We start from the raw sequence: 15872 nt of genomic DNA on the forward strand, positions 1-15872 counted from the left end.
AAGCTTAATTAAATATAATATAATTATTATTGATAATATAATTATTATATCTATTATTATATTTTTATAAAAGTCCGGACACACCCAGAGATAATACAAGTATGAGATTGTATAGTTGAGAATGACTTAAATAAATTAAGTTGTACTACCTATATTAACAACATGCATCTACTTTTTAGTAGCTTATCTCATCAGAACTCCACAGTTAAGTATAATTGACTTGGAGTAATATAGGGATGAGTGACCTTCTGGGAAGTTTCCCAGAAATTGTTCGAGTAAAGACAGCACACTGAAAAGTGAAATATCGTAAAATAAAATCCTTGAGATGCCAAATATGAGGGGTATTATATTAATAAATTTATTAAAATTAAACAAAAATTTCCTGACAAATTTATCCATTGGAATCACATAAAGATTTTCAAATAATTTTTGACAGATATATTCGTCAGTAATTTTCGACGAATAATTATCGACGAATATATCCGTCAGAAATTTTTTACGGATTAAATTATTTTTGATGATTATTTTTGCGACAGATTTGCATCTATTAGAAATTCTCTTTTTCTGACGAATATTCCTTTTTATCGACGAATTATGTCTGTCAAAAATTTGTGTTGTTCTTATAGTGATTTAGAGTTTCCACTGAACCCACAAACAACCCAAACTTCATAATTATAAATTCAATCACAAAATTGGAGACATATGCAACTAAATAATATCAAATAGAATAATATAGAATCATATAGAAGACAAACAAACACATAATGCAATCAATTGGGAAACTCCTTTCATATAATACAAGCAATAGAGAAGGGAGTAGGAGTCAATCTCACTACCCAACATATGTCTCACACCTAGAGCAAGACTACTTACTCCCCTTTTACCTCAATTTGATAAATGCTTGATAAAGGACGTGGATCTCTGAGTGTTCTCCTACGAGTTTTAATTCTTATTCTCATTCTCATTCTTCAAATTAAGTGTACGTATGTGTAATATAGAAAATGAGAAACATAAAAATTAAAGAACTATCATAATCCCCTTTTTAAAAAATTTACCCTTCAATAAAATACTTTAACCATAGTTATCTTTTCTTTTTTCTCAAATGTTAAAACTTATAAATGAATAATATATCAAATAAATATATTTCTCCCAATCCAAATAATTATAACAAAATAAAATAATTAATAATTAACAAATATATAAAATAAATATATTTTCTCCAACGTTATTATAATTAATTAAAATAAAATATATACACAATAAAAAATCATGATAAAAATACATATTTTCTCTAAATACCTATTATAACAAAATATCATAAAAATACATATTTCTCTATTATACAAAACAATTTTCACAAATATTTGTTATTTAATTAATATACTCATAATTATTAAAAATCTTTGAAATATTTTACGAAACTCTTTAATTAATCAAAATATTTTTTTTAATAATTTTATAAAACTTGGAGTATTACAAATATTACTTATGTACTAACAAAAAAACTCATAAAATAAAAAATAACTCAAATAAAAACTATTGAAAATACATAACTGACATTAAAAATCATTAACAATGTGGTGTCCTTAATTAATGTCATTGAACTTATTAAAGGCTAATTTAATTTTATAATTAATGAGAAATGTTTGAATTCTAAAGGCACACAAGAGTTTTAGAAAATATGTGAGTAAAATTGGACAATAGAGGGATGAAAAATTAAATACCAATTAATAATGTAATTAACATAGAGTCAATATGGAAAATATATTAAATCATGAGAAAAATAAAATAGTCTTTATAGTAAACTTTTCGGGAAGGGGAAAATATAAGAAGAGAGGAGTACTCAAATCATGTTCTAGCCATGCATGTCCTTTTAAGTCACTGCTAAGTTTCATCATTATCAATCCACCATCTACAAATAACAATAATAAAAAATTTGAACAAAAAAATTGATACTACAAATACAAAAATAAAAGGAAAAAAAGAAAAAGTACTTACTATAGTAATAGGCTAAAAAGGAGAATACAAAGTGAAATAGAAATTATTTATTGATTAACAAAAGACTCAAAAATCCAAAAAAAAAAAAGTGAAATACAAAGTATTAAAAATACGTCATTGACATTAAAAATCATTAACATCATGGTGCCTTTAATTAGCATCATTAAATTTATTAAATGCTAATTTAGTTTAATAATTAATAGGAAATGTTTGAAAAAAAAAAGTTTTAGAAAATAAGTGGACCCAGGCTATACAGTTTTGTGTAAGAAAATTTTGAAAGAGACTATTCTACCTTTAATAATATATCTACCTTTAATAATATATCGATAAAGATATAGATAGATCTTGTGCAACACTAAAATGAAATACCTAAAACTCAATTTTATATTAAAAGTACAATATTTCTCAATCTTTCAATTATCATTCTCATGTAATAATAGGAGTTATTAAATTTTAAAATATGTGTGAGAAAATAATGAGAAAAATAAAAATGAAAGGAGAAAATGCACTTGCCATCTTCTAGATGATGAATATAATGTAGAATGAGAAATAGACAATAGAAGGGGTGAGAATTTGTACTCCTTTTAATAATGCAATTCTCATAATGTCAATATAGAGAATATATTGGATCATAAGAATAATAAAATTGTATTTATGATAAACTTTTTAGAAAAGGAGAAATATGAGAAGAGAGGAATCCTCAAATTTTATGCCAGCCATGCACATCCTTTTAAGTCATTGCTATGTCTCATGACCATCAATTCACCATATACAGAAAACACAAAATTGAACAAATAATTAAGTACTACAAACACAAAAATAAAATAAAAAATTAACTAAATACATACCACATAGTAAGTGAAGGAGGAGAACACAAAGTGAAATATACATTACTTATGACCTAACAAAAAATTCATAAAATCCAAAAGAAAAGTCAAATAAAAATCGTTGAAAATATGTAATTGTTATTAAAAACTATTAAAATTCTAGTGTCCTTAATTGGCATCAATAAATTTATTAAAGACTTATTTAATTCGGTAATTAATAAGAAATATTTAAATTCTTAAAGACATAAAAGTTTTAAAAAAATGAGTTCAAATCGTAAAGTTTAAAATACAAAATTTTTAAAGAGACTATTCTAACTGTAATAATATAAAAATATAAATATAGATTTATATAGTTGAACACGGTATCAACAATCAACTTAAGTCTTTAATAATAATGCACTTTATCTTAGACATACTCAAGTCTTCTATTGAATATGAAAATAAAAAAAATTCAAGCATAAAAAAATAAACAATTGAATATAATACAATTTGTTTTTGTAATTCTATAAAATAGATCCTTAGCTCATAAAATAAATGTGAGTCAGAAAATAGATCATTACCTCATTATATATATTTTTTAATTTATCCCGATTAATAATAAAAGTGAGTTAGAAAATATATTTTTTTAATTTTTTTATTGATTATATAAAAAAAGTGTGCTAATAACATATTGAAAAATGTTACGTGTATCATATGTCATAGGTCAATAAGTATATATATATATATATAAGAGTTATAATAACATTAGTGTAACTTTTACTAAGTATTACACTGCTCAATAACTTTATATTAAATGTAAATTTTGTAAATTCAACCGTTAGATTGAAAGTTTTTTACTCTTAGATCATATATACAAAATTTTATATTAATTCAAGATGATCTGATACTTCATTCTTGTAAAATAAAATTGACGTAATATATTAGAGCTGTCAAAATGGGCTCAACCCGATGAGCCAACCCGGCCCACCACGGGTTCGAGCCGGGTTGGGCTAAATTTTTTTTAAAAATTTCAGTGTGGGCCAATTTTAAACCCGGCTCACTAACAACCCGGCTCATTCGCGTTAAACCCGTGGTGAGCCGGGCTGACCCACCAACCCATAAAAAAAAAAAACTTATGCTATTGGGCCACCAAACCTTGCAACTGATGAAAAGGCCTATGAAGTAAAAAAAAAAAAAACTTATGCTATTGGGCCACCATCTAAGCATTCTACTGGACAAGATTGGTGGATTTTTATTGCATTTATTTTTTAAAATATTTTATGCCCAATTCAATTATTATTTTGATTAACTTTTTAGGCCTTGGAGCTGTCTGGAACACTGCAAAGGTAGAAGCGGGGTCAATTGTTGCTGTTTTTGGCCTTGGAACTATTGGGCTGGCTGTGAGTTACACAATTTACATTTTTTTAAATTAGGTGAGCCAACCCGTTTAGCCCACCAACCCGTGGTGGGCCGGGCCGGGCCGGGTCGGGTTACCCGTTTTGACAGCTCTATAATATATACATTTCAAAATATACTAAAATATGAACACTTTGATTACCTTCAAGTTATTGTTCAATTTTAACAAAATTTGATATAAACATATAAAGTGATATGAACTTTCAATCTAACGGTTAGATTTACAAAATTCACATTTAATATAAAGTTATTGAGCAGTGTAATACTTAGTAAAAGTTACACCGGTGTTATTATAATCCTTCTCACTTTAAAATATATAAATTATTATTTAAAATTTTAAATTTATAATAAATAATTTAAATTTATCATAATATTAATTTTAAATAGAAATAAGTAGATTGTTATTTATAAAAGTAAGTATATACATAAATAAAGATTAATTAAATATAATATAATTATTATTATTGGCAATATAATTATTATATATATTAATATATTTTTATAAGGCCCGGATACACCGAAATGAGAGGGATCCAAAGATAGTATAAGTATGAGATTGTATAGTTGAGGATGACTTAAATGAATTAATTTGTACTACCTATACTAACAACATGCATCTTCTTTTCGATAGCTTATTTCATCAAAATTTCATAGTTAAGCGTGCTTGATTTGTATTAATATAGAGATGGGTGATCTTTTGGGAAGTTTCCTAGAAATTGTGCAAGTAAGGACAAAACACGTTAAAAAGTGAAATATCGTGAAATAGAATCCTTGAGAGACCAAATATAAGGGTTATTACATTAATAAATTTATTAAAATTAAACAAAAATGTTCTGACGGATTTATCTGTCAAAATCATATAAATATTTTCAAACAATTTTCGACGAATATATCCGTCGAAAATTTTTGACGGATTAAATTGTTTTCGACGGATTTTTTTTCCGACGCCCTTTTTTTTCGATAGATTTTTATTGTCGAAAATAGAGAATTTCTGACGGATATTCTTTTTTATCGAAGAATTATGTTCGTCATAAATTTACATTTTTCTTATAGTGTAGCTACATCTCTCAAGGAAGGAGCATAAGGCTATACTGTCCAATCAAGCCAAAATTCGACACAACATTAATGACTTTCTTGGGTATCTATTGTTTGAGTAGTGGCTAAAAACCAAGCTTGTTCCAAGGGTAATTCATAATGTGCCCCCTCCTTTACATGCACCTCCTCTAGCTTTTAAGGAATCTAGCTATCCATCCCAGGAATCAATAGAGAATTCCTCTCCCTCCAAGACTGGTTGAAGTCTTTGGTGTTATTTGTAGAGACTCTTTGATTATGAAAAAACAAATGGGGGAGAAGTTGGAAGATTTTAGGAACTTTATTTTAGGAGTTTATTTTTTTATGTCTTTGATGAATTTTCATCTTGATGGGATAACTGTATTGTGAACATATATTTAGTTGCACAATGTGTGTAGTTTTTGACCATTATATTTGTTTTCATGCTTATATATATATAGAGGAGTGATTCGTTTACTCCAAGAGTAAGTTTACTTAGACTTACTCTGTTTAATAACTTATGTTCTACATCAAATTTTAACGATCCAACCGTTGAATTTAAAGTTCTTAATGCATAGATCAAATTTGCAAATTTTTAAAAAATTTGAAAATCATTTGATACTTCATTTCATTAATTTAAATTGACGGATAATCATAAAATCATTTTATACATTGATTTGAATTCATGAAATGAAGTATCAAATGATTTTCAAATTTCTTAAAAATTTGCAAATTTGATCTATGCATGAAGAACTTTAAATTCAACGGTTGGATTGTTGAAATTTGATGTAGAACATGAGTTATTGAACGGAGTAAGTTTAGGTAGACTTACTCCTAGAATAAACGAATCTCTATTTAATATATATATATATGATGAATGTTATCCTCTGAATGTGGTTGTTCCAATAAATGTTTTGAATCTATTGAATTAAATTAACAGGGAGAATTTGTGTAAATCTTAAAGAACAACATGAGTTAAGGGGGAGCCTACAAAAATGAAATATCATTATGACTAAGTGTATTACATGAAAGAGTAGAGCATGAATGTATAAACATCCTTGTAGTATAAAGAAAATTTGCAAGAAGAATGCATGCAACACTTTATATGTTTGTAGAAATCCTTAACTAAAATGAATTAATATTCTCTAATTTATGATCAAAATGAAAGGTACACAACTCTTCCTAAAATCACGAAACTAAAGTGTTTTCATTATCAAAAAGGAACAAATTGTTGAATCTTAAATGGTTTTAATGATGACAAATTCTTAGTTCCAAATGTTGGAAGAGTAAGCAATGATTTCTAACATATTTGCTTAAATGTTTTAGTTTAAATGTATTATATCTTTTAAGATATATTGTTCAAAATGACACTGAAAAACAAATAACTATCATTAATTATTTTTGTTCTTTGGTAAAAGTGCTTAAGATTTATACATTAAGGATTTTCAAGTATGAACATCTTCTCCCAAGGAAAAATACCTTGAGGAACCTAAATCATAGTCCATCTAGTAGAGCCTCCAAAATAACAAGTCTCAATTCAAGCCTAGCTTCTTAGAAGACTAGCACTAATGACCCTATTTTGAAGGTTACTCAAAAGCATCATTAGATGACAACATTAGAAACTCACATCCTCTAATGTTTTGTTGACTTGACATATTTAAAAGTACACATCTTTGTCAACACTACTTCATCCTTAAGCAAGATTCAACAAATACATTATGAAAAACATATAAAACAAGACCAAGGTAGTCATTATCAAGCAAGCAAGAACATTGAAAGTTATCAATATCCAAGCTAGATAAAGTTGTAATTACTTGCTTCATACTCTATGATTTAGAGCTCTCACCATACACATTTGTAATCTAATAAGTAATAGAAAGAGTGAGAATAATTTTTTAGTGAAAACTTCTATCCTATGAGAGTTACATAGAAACCTTTAATAGTTTTTAAGGTTTCTCAAATCTATAAACACATTTGATTGCTCATTCCCAAATTTGGTGTGTAGAGGGAAAGAAAGGGTAGAAAAGTTGCAACCAATTGGTTATGGTTTAACTCATAGTTGTGGGCTGTGAGAATGGTTTACTCAAAAAGTGTTAAAGGTTACTTAGTAGTTGGCTAAGGGTGACTACACAAATAGCAAGAAATTGATTTGTGTAGGAGAACTCCAACATGTGTTGGTGGTTGGACTCAAAGTAGTTGCTTTTGATTATAGTAGATAAATCCCATAGTGTGTGTAAGGGTTGGATGTAACCCAAGGTTGGGTCAAGCAGGATAAATTACATTATGAAATCTCTCTTACCCTTACGCTCATATCTATTTAAATTACTTTAAGTTGCTCATATTTATTGGTACATGATTGTGGCATATCATATTAATTTCTTAAATGAGTAGAAAGTATTTTCAAATACCTTAGAAGATCAAACTTTTAAGAAGTTGTTTTATAAAGAAACTACTCATAAGTATAATTAATTTTTTAAACCTTCAGAAGCATCAGCTTTTAAACATTAGATAAGAGAAATTCAAATTTTAAGTTAACTGCGGTTCAACCCCCTTCTTGTTGTTTGACATTTACTTCACACAGGAAACCATAAAAATGTATGCAATAAGATCGAACAGTTCCCTCACTCGACCATCTACCTTGCCTTCTCCATTGAAGTCAAGATGATTTGACTACTACCTTCACTCTAAAAGAACTCAAAACTGGGGGGCTTGTGTACTGCCCAACTTAGACAATTTGAATTGAGCTCATATTCAACTCAAGAAGGTTGAGTAAATCACCAACTTGCCTTTAGTAGAACTAGAAGGTAAAATCCTAAGCAATTTTATCTCCAATGGTCAGGGGATAATTCCCACACTATATCTCCAAGAATCCTAAAATACACTAAAGATTAAGAATCAAGCATAAAATCTCTACTTATCAATACGAATATTTTCTAAAATCATGAAATATTATCTCTAAGCTTAGAGATAAGATTAATCACCTATACAAGGGGCACCAAGTATCATTTTAATCCTAATTCTACACTTCCGATGGAGTCCCCTCTAACTTGAGTGTCAGAGTATTTTTACAAGTGCCCCACCCAACCATTGGCCATTGGAGTATAAGGAACATCAATTCCACATCAGAATACTTGCAAATTCTGATAAAAGCATTAGTCATATAGGCAATAATAGTAATAACCTTATGAGTGAGTATTTATAGTTAAGGTTTAATCTCAGCTAATAATTATTTTTTTTATCTATAATCTAATGGCTATTATTTAGCTCTCTCATATCTCTAATAAGATATGCTCTCATTAGATACACGTTCTAAGGGTGTTCAAAACTAAATTAATCCAAAAGAAAAATTGCAAACCAATCCAACAAATTGAAAATTGATGAAAAATTGCAAACTATCAATTCAGTTTTTTTTTAAAATTATGTGGTTCGATTAAGTTTTCGGATTGAAATATGAAGCTGACCCAAATCAAACCAAACCATGCTTATTTGTAAATATTTTTTTTTCTCAAATGCATAGTGATAGAAGAAAGTAGAAGAAGTGGAAATTGAACTCCTCCTAAGCTCCTTCTAGGCACGGATCAACTTCAATGGAGATAACATCGAATGTATCAACACTTTAGGAGAAGGAGAACTTTCGGATTGAAGGCCAAAGCCTTAGAGGGAAGTATCCAAGCTCAAGCACTCAAGGGATTGCACACTTCAAAGAGAAGGAAACTAGGTTTTCCTAAGGAAATTTGAAGGCACTCTCTATGACTCTCTCTTGGAATTTCGGTGACTCTTGAAGATGGCTGAATTCAATTCAGAAATCTCATATACTCAAAAGTGTCTTAACATGGTAGGAAAAGATACATTTATAGGAGGGAAATTAGGTTAAACTTGGCGGCAACTCAAATAAGCCTAGTTGGCGCCAAGTTTGAATTTCAAATTTGAATTTGAAATTCAAACTTTGGCCACTCACATGCTTAATCCGGATGCTACCATCATTTAGGTGTCATTTAGGAGTTATTTGAAGTGAATTTGGAGCTCACATGACCGGAACCACTCCATGCCATCCATGTGACTCAAATTCAATTCAAATTACTTCTAAATGACACATGAATGAAACCTAATTCTCCTATTAATGTATACTTCATATAAACCTAATCTATTGACCGAAATACATTGGTCTAATGAATACAATGAATAGGAAAAAATACAACAAGAAGAATGAGCCTAATATTGGGTATCAAAAGCCCAAAGCCCATGAAGCCCAAATATAAGCCCAAAAGCCTAAACCCTAAACTATGGTCAAAATACAAGACCGAAATCAAAGCAATTTCCTATACTAAGAAATATACAATAAAGCATGGTGTTTAATCAAGTAAAGTCCATGTGAGAAGCACCCTAGGCCCACCAAGCCCATTGGGCCCACTAAACTCTGAAGCAGACAAGTCTTCAAGTAATCTCCTGGCCATAGCTCTAGTGGTTGGGCCTTTAGCCCATGCTCTTCCATCATTCCCTCCCTCTTGAGAAGGATTCGTCCTCGAATTTGAAGACTCTTCCTCATCATCACTAGCACCTACAAAAGGTTTGAGATCACTAACATTAAAAGTAGTGTTGACTCCATAAGCAGAGGGTAAATCAAGTCTATAAGCGTTATCATTGATACGCTGTAAGACCTGAAAGGGACCATCTCCTCTAGGACTGAGTTTGGACTTCCTTTGATTTGGAAAACGTTCTTTTCTTAAATGAAGCCAAACCCAATCACCTTCCTCGAAGATCATAGTGTTAGAAAAGAATGGCATAATCCAAGAGAGGGGGTGAATTGGATTCAACGACCCTTTAAAAATTTATCAGAGTATTTTTTGGATCTTAATTTCAATCAAAACTTTTCTATGACAGAATTTCCAAATGAAGCTCTTCTAAAGACTTGTTATAAAAATATGAATGCAATATGCTCACTTGATTACAACATAATGAGGTTCAAAAATAATGTTCAATTACAAATTTAAACCATCAAGATTCACATACACTTGTTAATCAAGTTTTATCTTCTTTAAAGTTCAACCAAGAAATTACACAATGTAAAAGATAAGGTAGAAGAAGATTGCACAAGTCTTTTATACTGGTTCAGCCACTCCACATGTGACCTACATCCAGTCCTTAATCAACACCTGATTAAGATTTGTTCCACTATCTTTAAGCAAGAAGGTTTACAAGCACACACACATGCATATACTTCAACACTAAAAGATAACCACTTTCTTGACCCCAAGAAAGCACCCCTTGTAGAACCCACTACAAGAAACCTTACCACTTGAGAAACCCTTCTCAAGATTTTCCACACAGATTCACAAAGAATAAAAGGAACGAATTCACCTGGAATTCTTGAACAAATCTTTATCTTCCCCTTTCAAGATTATGATGATGATGATCTTCTACCAAAGCTTTTCACAAAACGTTTTCACTCTTGGATTTCACAAAGAAAACTCTCCAAGATGTCACAAAGACTCACAAAAACGTTTTTCACAAATTGATTATCAGTTCTAACTCTTGTCTGAAGTTTCTCAAAGTTCAAACTATTTATAAAAGTTTCAGACACAGATAATCGATTATTTTAAAGAATAATCGATTATTTTGTTCTTCAGGTTTTCTGGAAACCAACCAAGAACAATATAATCGATTATTTAGCTGGATAATCGATTATTCCAGAGAGTTGTTCCTGGGATAATCGATTATTTTGGCAAATAATCGATTATTACAGCAAGGCATTCCACTTAGCCTATTTGCTGAAATAATCGATTATATTTAACAATAATCGATTATTTTGAGTTAGTTCTTAAAACTTCATTTTAAGACTCAAAATAACTTTCCAATGTTTTTAACTCATCATCATATACTCTCTACTTGGTTTAGATAAGATTTGATTATGCACAAAGCATACTAAGCACACAAAATATACAAACATATTCAAAACAATTTATTTCCTAAGCTCTATTACATAGCTCCATTTCATAGCATTTTCTTGACTCTTCTTTGCCTTTGTTTTTGTGCTCCAAGTTGTTGTTGTATACTCGTTGTGATCATCAAAACTCCTTGAAGATTCAAGCTCTCCTAAGCTCAACACATAGGTTTCTTGCCTTTACTTCCTTGTTTGGCATATTTCTCATTTTGAATTTTAATATGAGTTTTAATCCTTTCATGAAGTTTTTTAACAAACTCAGCTCTTGAAGCCCCTTCCTTATGAATGAAATGTTCAACATTAGGAAGAGGTATCAAGTCTAAAGGAGTCAAAGGATTGAACCCATACACAGCTTCAAAAGGAGAAATATTGGTAGTTTTGTGGACTACCCTATTGTAGGCAAATTCAATGTGAGGCAAAAACTCATCCCAAGATTTGTGATTGCCCTTTAGGACTGCCCTAAGCATAGTAGACAGAGATCTATTCACTACTTCAGTTTGGCCATCTGTTTGAGGATGACAAGTAGTTGAAAAGAGGAGTTTGGTTCCTAGTCTTGACCATAAAACACGCCAAAAGTGGCTGAGGAACTTAGTATGTCTATCTGAAACTATAGTCCTAGGAAGTCCATGGAGTTTAACCACATCTCTAAAGAAGAGTTTTGCAATGTTGCTTGCATCATCTACTTTGTGGCATGGAATGAAATGAGCCATTTTACTGAAACGGTCCACTACCACAAAGATAGAATCCATTCCCCTTTGGGTTCTAGGTAAACCTAGCACAAAATCCATGCTAATATCTACCCAAGGGGAAGAAGCAACAGGTAAAGGTGTATATGTACCATGATGCATTACTTTAGACTTAGCTTGTAAACAAGCCAAACATCTAAAATAATGCCTTTGGACATCCTTTCGCATATGGGGCCAATAAAATTTTTCTTTTAGCAAACTAAGGGTTTTATCAACACCAAAGTGCCCCATAAGCCCACCTTCATGACTCTCTTTAATTAATAGTTTCCTAATGGATCCTTGGGGTATACATAACCTTCCTTCTTTGTACAAATACCCCTCAACCATATATAGAAACCATCAAAAGCTTTTTGTTGGAATTTTTTATAATTATCACCAAACTCAAGATCTTCCTCATACAACTCCCTAATATTATCAAATCCAAAAATTTGAGTACCTAGAGACACAAGCAAAGTATGTCTTCTAGATAAAGCATCAGCTACAACATTTGATTTTCCTTTCTTGAATTTAATAATATATGGAAATTGTTCAAGGAACTCTAACCATTTGGCATGCCTCTTATTTAACTTACCTTGACCTCTTAAATATTTAAGTGACTCATGGTCACTATGGATGACAAACTCTTTGGACACAAGGTAGTGTTCCCAAGTTTGTAAGGCTCTAACCAATGCATACAACTCCTTATCATAGGTAGGGTAATTGAGGGAGGCACCTTTTAGTTTTTCACTAAAATATGCAATGGGGTGTCCTCCTTGCAATAACACAACCCCTATGCCAACTCCTGATGCATCACATTCTAGCTCAAAAGTCTGTTCAAAATTTGGTAGAGCTAGTATGGGTGCATTAGTAAGTTGATCTTTAAGAATTTGAAATGCTTGGTCATGCTTTGAAGTCCATTCAAATAAAATATCTTTTTTGACAAGCTCATTCAAGGGTGAAGCAATGCTAGAGAAGTTAGGCACAAATCTTCTATAAAAACTTACTAGTCCATGAAAACTCCTAACTTCACTAACATTTTTAGGCTTGGGCCACTCTTGAATGGCTTTGATTTTCTCGGGGTCCACATGAACCCCATTTTTGCTTACAATGAACCCTAGGAAAACCACATGATCGACACAAAAAGTACATTTTTCAAGATTTGCAAATAATTGGTTTTCCCTAAGGATCATCATAACTTCTCTAAGATGTCCTACGTGATCATCTTGAGACCTACTATAGATTAAGATGTCATCAAAATAAACAACAACAAATTTTCCTATACACTCTCTCAAGACATGATTCATAAGCCTCATGAATGTACTTGGTGCATTAGTTAAACCAAAAGGCATAACTAGCCACTCATACAATCCAAATTTGGTCTTAAAAGCAGTTTTCCACTCATCACCCTTTTTGATTCTTATTTGGTGATAACCACTCTTAAGATCAATTTTAGAAAATATAGAAGCACCATGTAATTCATCAAGCATATCATCAAGTCTAGGGATTGGGTGCCTGTACTTGATTGTGATATTGTTAATGGCCCTACAATCACTACACATTCTCCATTTTCCATCTTTTTTGGGCACTAACAATACAGGCACAACACAGGGACTCAAACTCTTTTGCACCCACCCCTTATCCAAAAGCTCTTGGACTTGGTTCTCTATCTCCTTAGTTTCTTGAGGATTTGTCCTATAGGCTGGTCTATTGGGTAGACTAGCCCCAGGCACAAAATCAATTTGATGTTCTATACCCCTAAAAGGAGGAAGGCCCTTTGGACCTTCACTAGGGAATATATCATCAAATTCTTTTAATAATTGAGAAATTTTAGGAGGTAAAGCACTAAGTTCAAGACTTAAATTATAACACTTAAGCACACCTCTACAAAGAAGAAGGTAAGAAGGCTTTTCAACAATTAAGGTTTGTTTTAAAGTTTCTTGTTGAATTCCTTCTATTGAAAAAGATTTCTCTTCCTTCTTCTTTGAAGCTTTATGCTTTTTCTCTTTTTTTTTTTTTAATCAAGTTTTTTTTTCTTCTTCTCTTTTCTTTTTCATTTGTACTTGATCCTCTATCACTTGTGAAGGAGACAAAGGATGAAGTACAAATTTCTTTTCTTTATGAGTGAAAGTAATTTCATTGGTAAGGCCATTATGCATGGTTTTCTTGTCAAATTGCCATGGCCTTCCCAACAAAATATGGCAAGCTTCCATTGGAACTATGTCACACACCACTTGATCTTCATAGTTACCAATAGAGAACTTGACTTTCACTTGTTTATCCACATTGATAAACAAGTATTTACTTGTTTATTTGAGTTATTGTATGTATACAACATTAAAACATAATATAAAACATGTTTTTATAAAATTGTAAACCTCTAAATCGCAAGCTATTAAAAGATATTTTTGCTCAAGTAAATGATATAATATATTTGATTTCAAAGGTATTTTATAAAATCATAAGCTACTAAACTGAAATTTAGAATAAAAAATTATAAATTATTTAGAACATTTGAAAATATTTTTATTTTAAGTGGCAAACTATATATGAAAAAAATATTTAATACAATAACTCAAATTATATTAAAGAAATATTTTCACTAAAATAATAAGATAAACATCAATACTAAATACATTAAGAGACCGAAAATTTTTAGTATTTGTATCTTGATAAGCTCAAAAAGAAGAACATTGCAATTTTTTTTATGATTACAAATGTATTTTATATTATATAGCATCTTGAAAGATAAGAGTGCAAGTTGTAATTTGTTGTATATTTTACTTTGTGCATGTTTTGCTTTGCGCAATAGTTAGGTGTTATATCATTCTTTGTTGATAATTATTCATTTAGAGTGGTGATTGATGATATATGTGAGGTTTAAAACTAGTTTAAAGAGGATCTAGTGTGAAAAATTAAAGTATTGACTTTTACTCAAATTAATTTATTATCTCTAGTAATAATCAATAATTTGTTTTGTTTTTCAGTAACATGAAAAACTTTGGTGTAATAATCAATTATCTAGTCAAATAATTGATTGTTTTAGAAGTGAACAGATAATAATTGATTATCTTAAGAAACAATTGATTAAATTGTTTTTGATAGATTTTTAGATTTGTGGAAAACTAAATAATTGGTTATTCATAACTAATAATCGATTATTTTAGAAAAAAAAATTATATAACATTTTTCATTCTCAAAATTGAAGAAGAATTGGATTTTTATGAAAATCGATCATTGAGTGAGCTCTGAGAAAAGTGTTTTCTTAAAGGGAGGTTTGAAATGCTTTGTGAAAACCTCTAGCATAAATCAAGAGAATGAATTGTCATCTTTATCTATTTGAAGGATTATAGCTAAGTGATATAGTCTTGATACACATGTTCATTTTTTTATGTGCTTCAAGTGATATCTTTCCTTAATCTTTTTTATTACTTGAGTAAGTTTTTCAAAGTAGATAGGATTCTTGAGTAGGTTTCTCAAGAAAGATATGTATCTTGTAGTGGGGTGCTACAAGGGTGCTCCTTAGGGTTCAAGAAGGGTTTCTTTAATTTGTTGAAGTGTTTTGCATGAGGTTGTATGATTGTAAAACTTATGAAATTAAAGAATAGTGAAAAACTCAACTGGGTTCATTGGAAACTAGATGTAGGTCACTAGTCAAAGTGGTTGAACTAATATAGATTTTTGTGCAAGTTTCTCCTACCCTTTAACTTGAATTTACTTTCTTGTTAATTTGATTACATGCTCATTAATATGTTTCCTTGTATCTTGAACATTGCATGTAGGGAGGTTAAAATCTTACTTCCATTATTAATTGGTTTAATGGGAAAGTCTTTCAATTTCTCTAAGAAAATTAAGAAGAATTCTTAAAATCCAATTCACCCCTTCTTATTTGGCTCATTTCCATCACGTCTTGGATCCGTACCAAACTGGGCTCGTCTC

This window comes from Cajanus cajan, chromosome 7, assembly GCF_000230855.2.
Source record: "Cajanus cajan strain Asha chromosome 7, NIPB_CcT2T_4, whole genome shotgun sequence".
Lineage (NCBI taxonomy): Eukaryota > Viridiplantae > Streptophyta > Magnoliopsida > Fabales > Fabaceae > Cajanus > Cajanus cajan.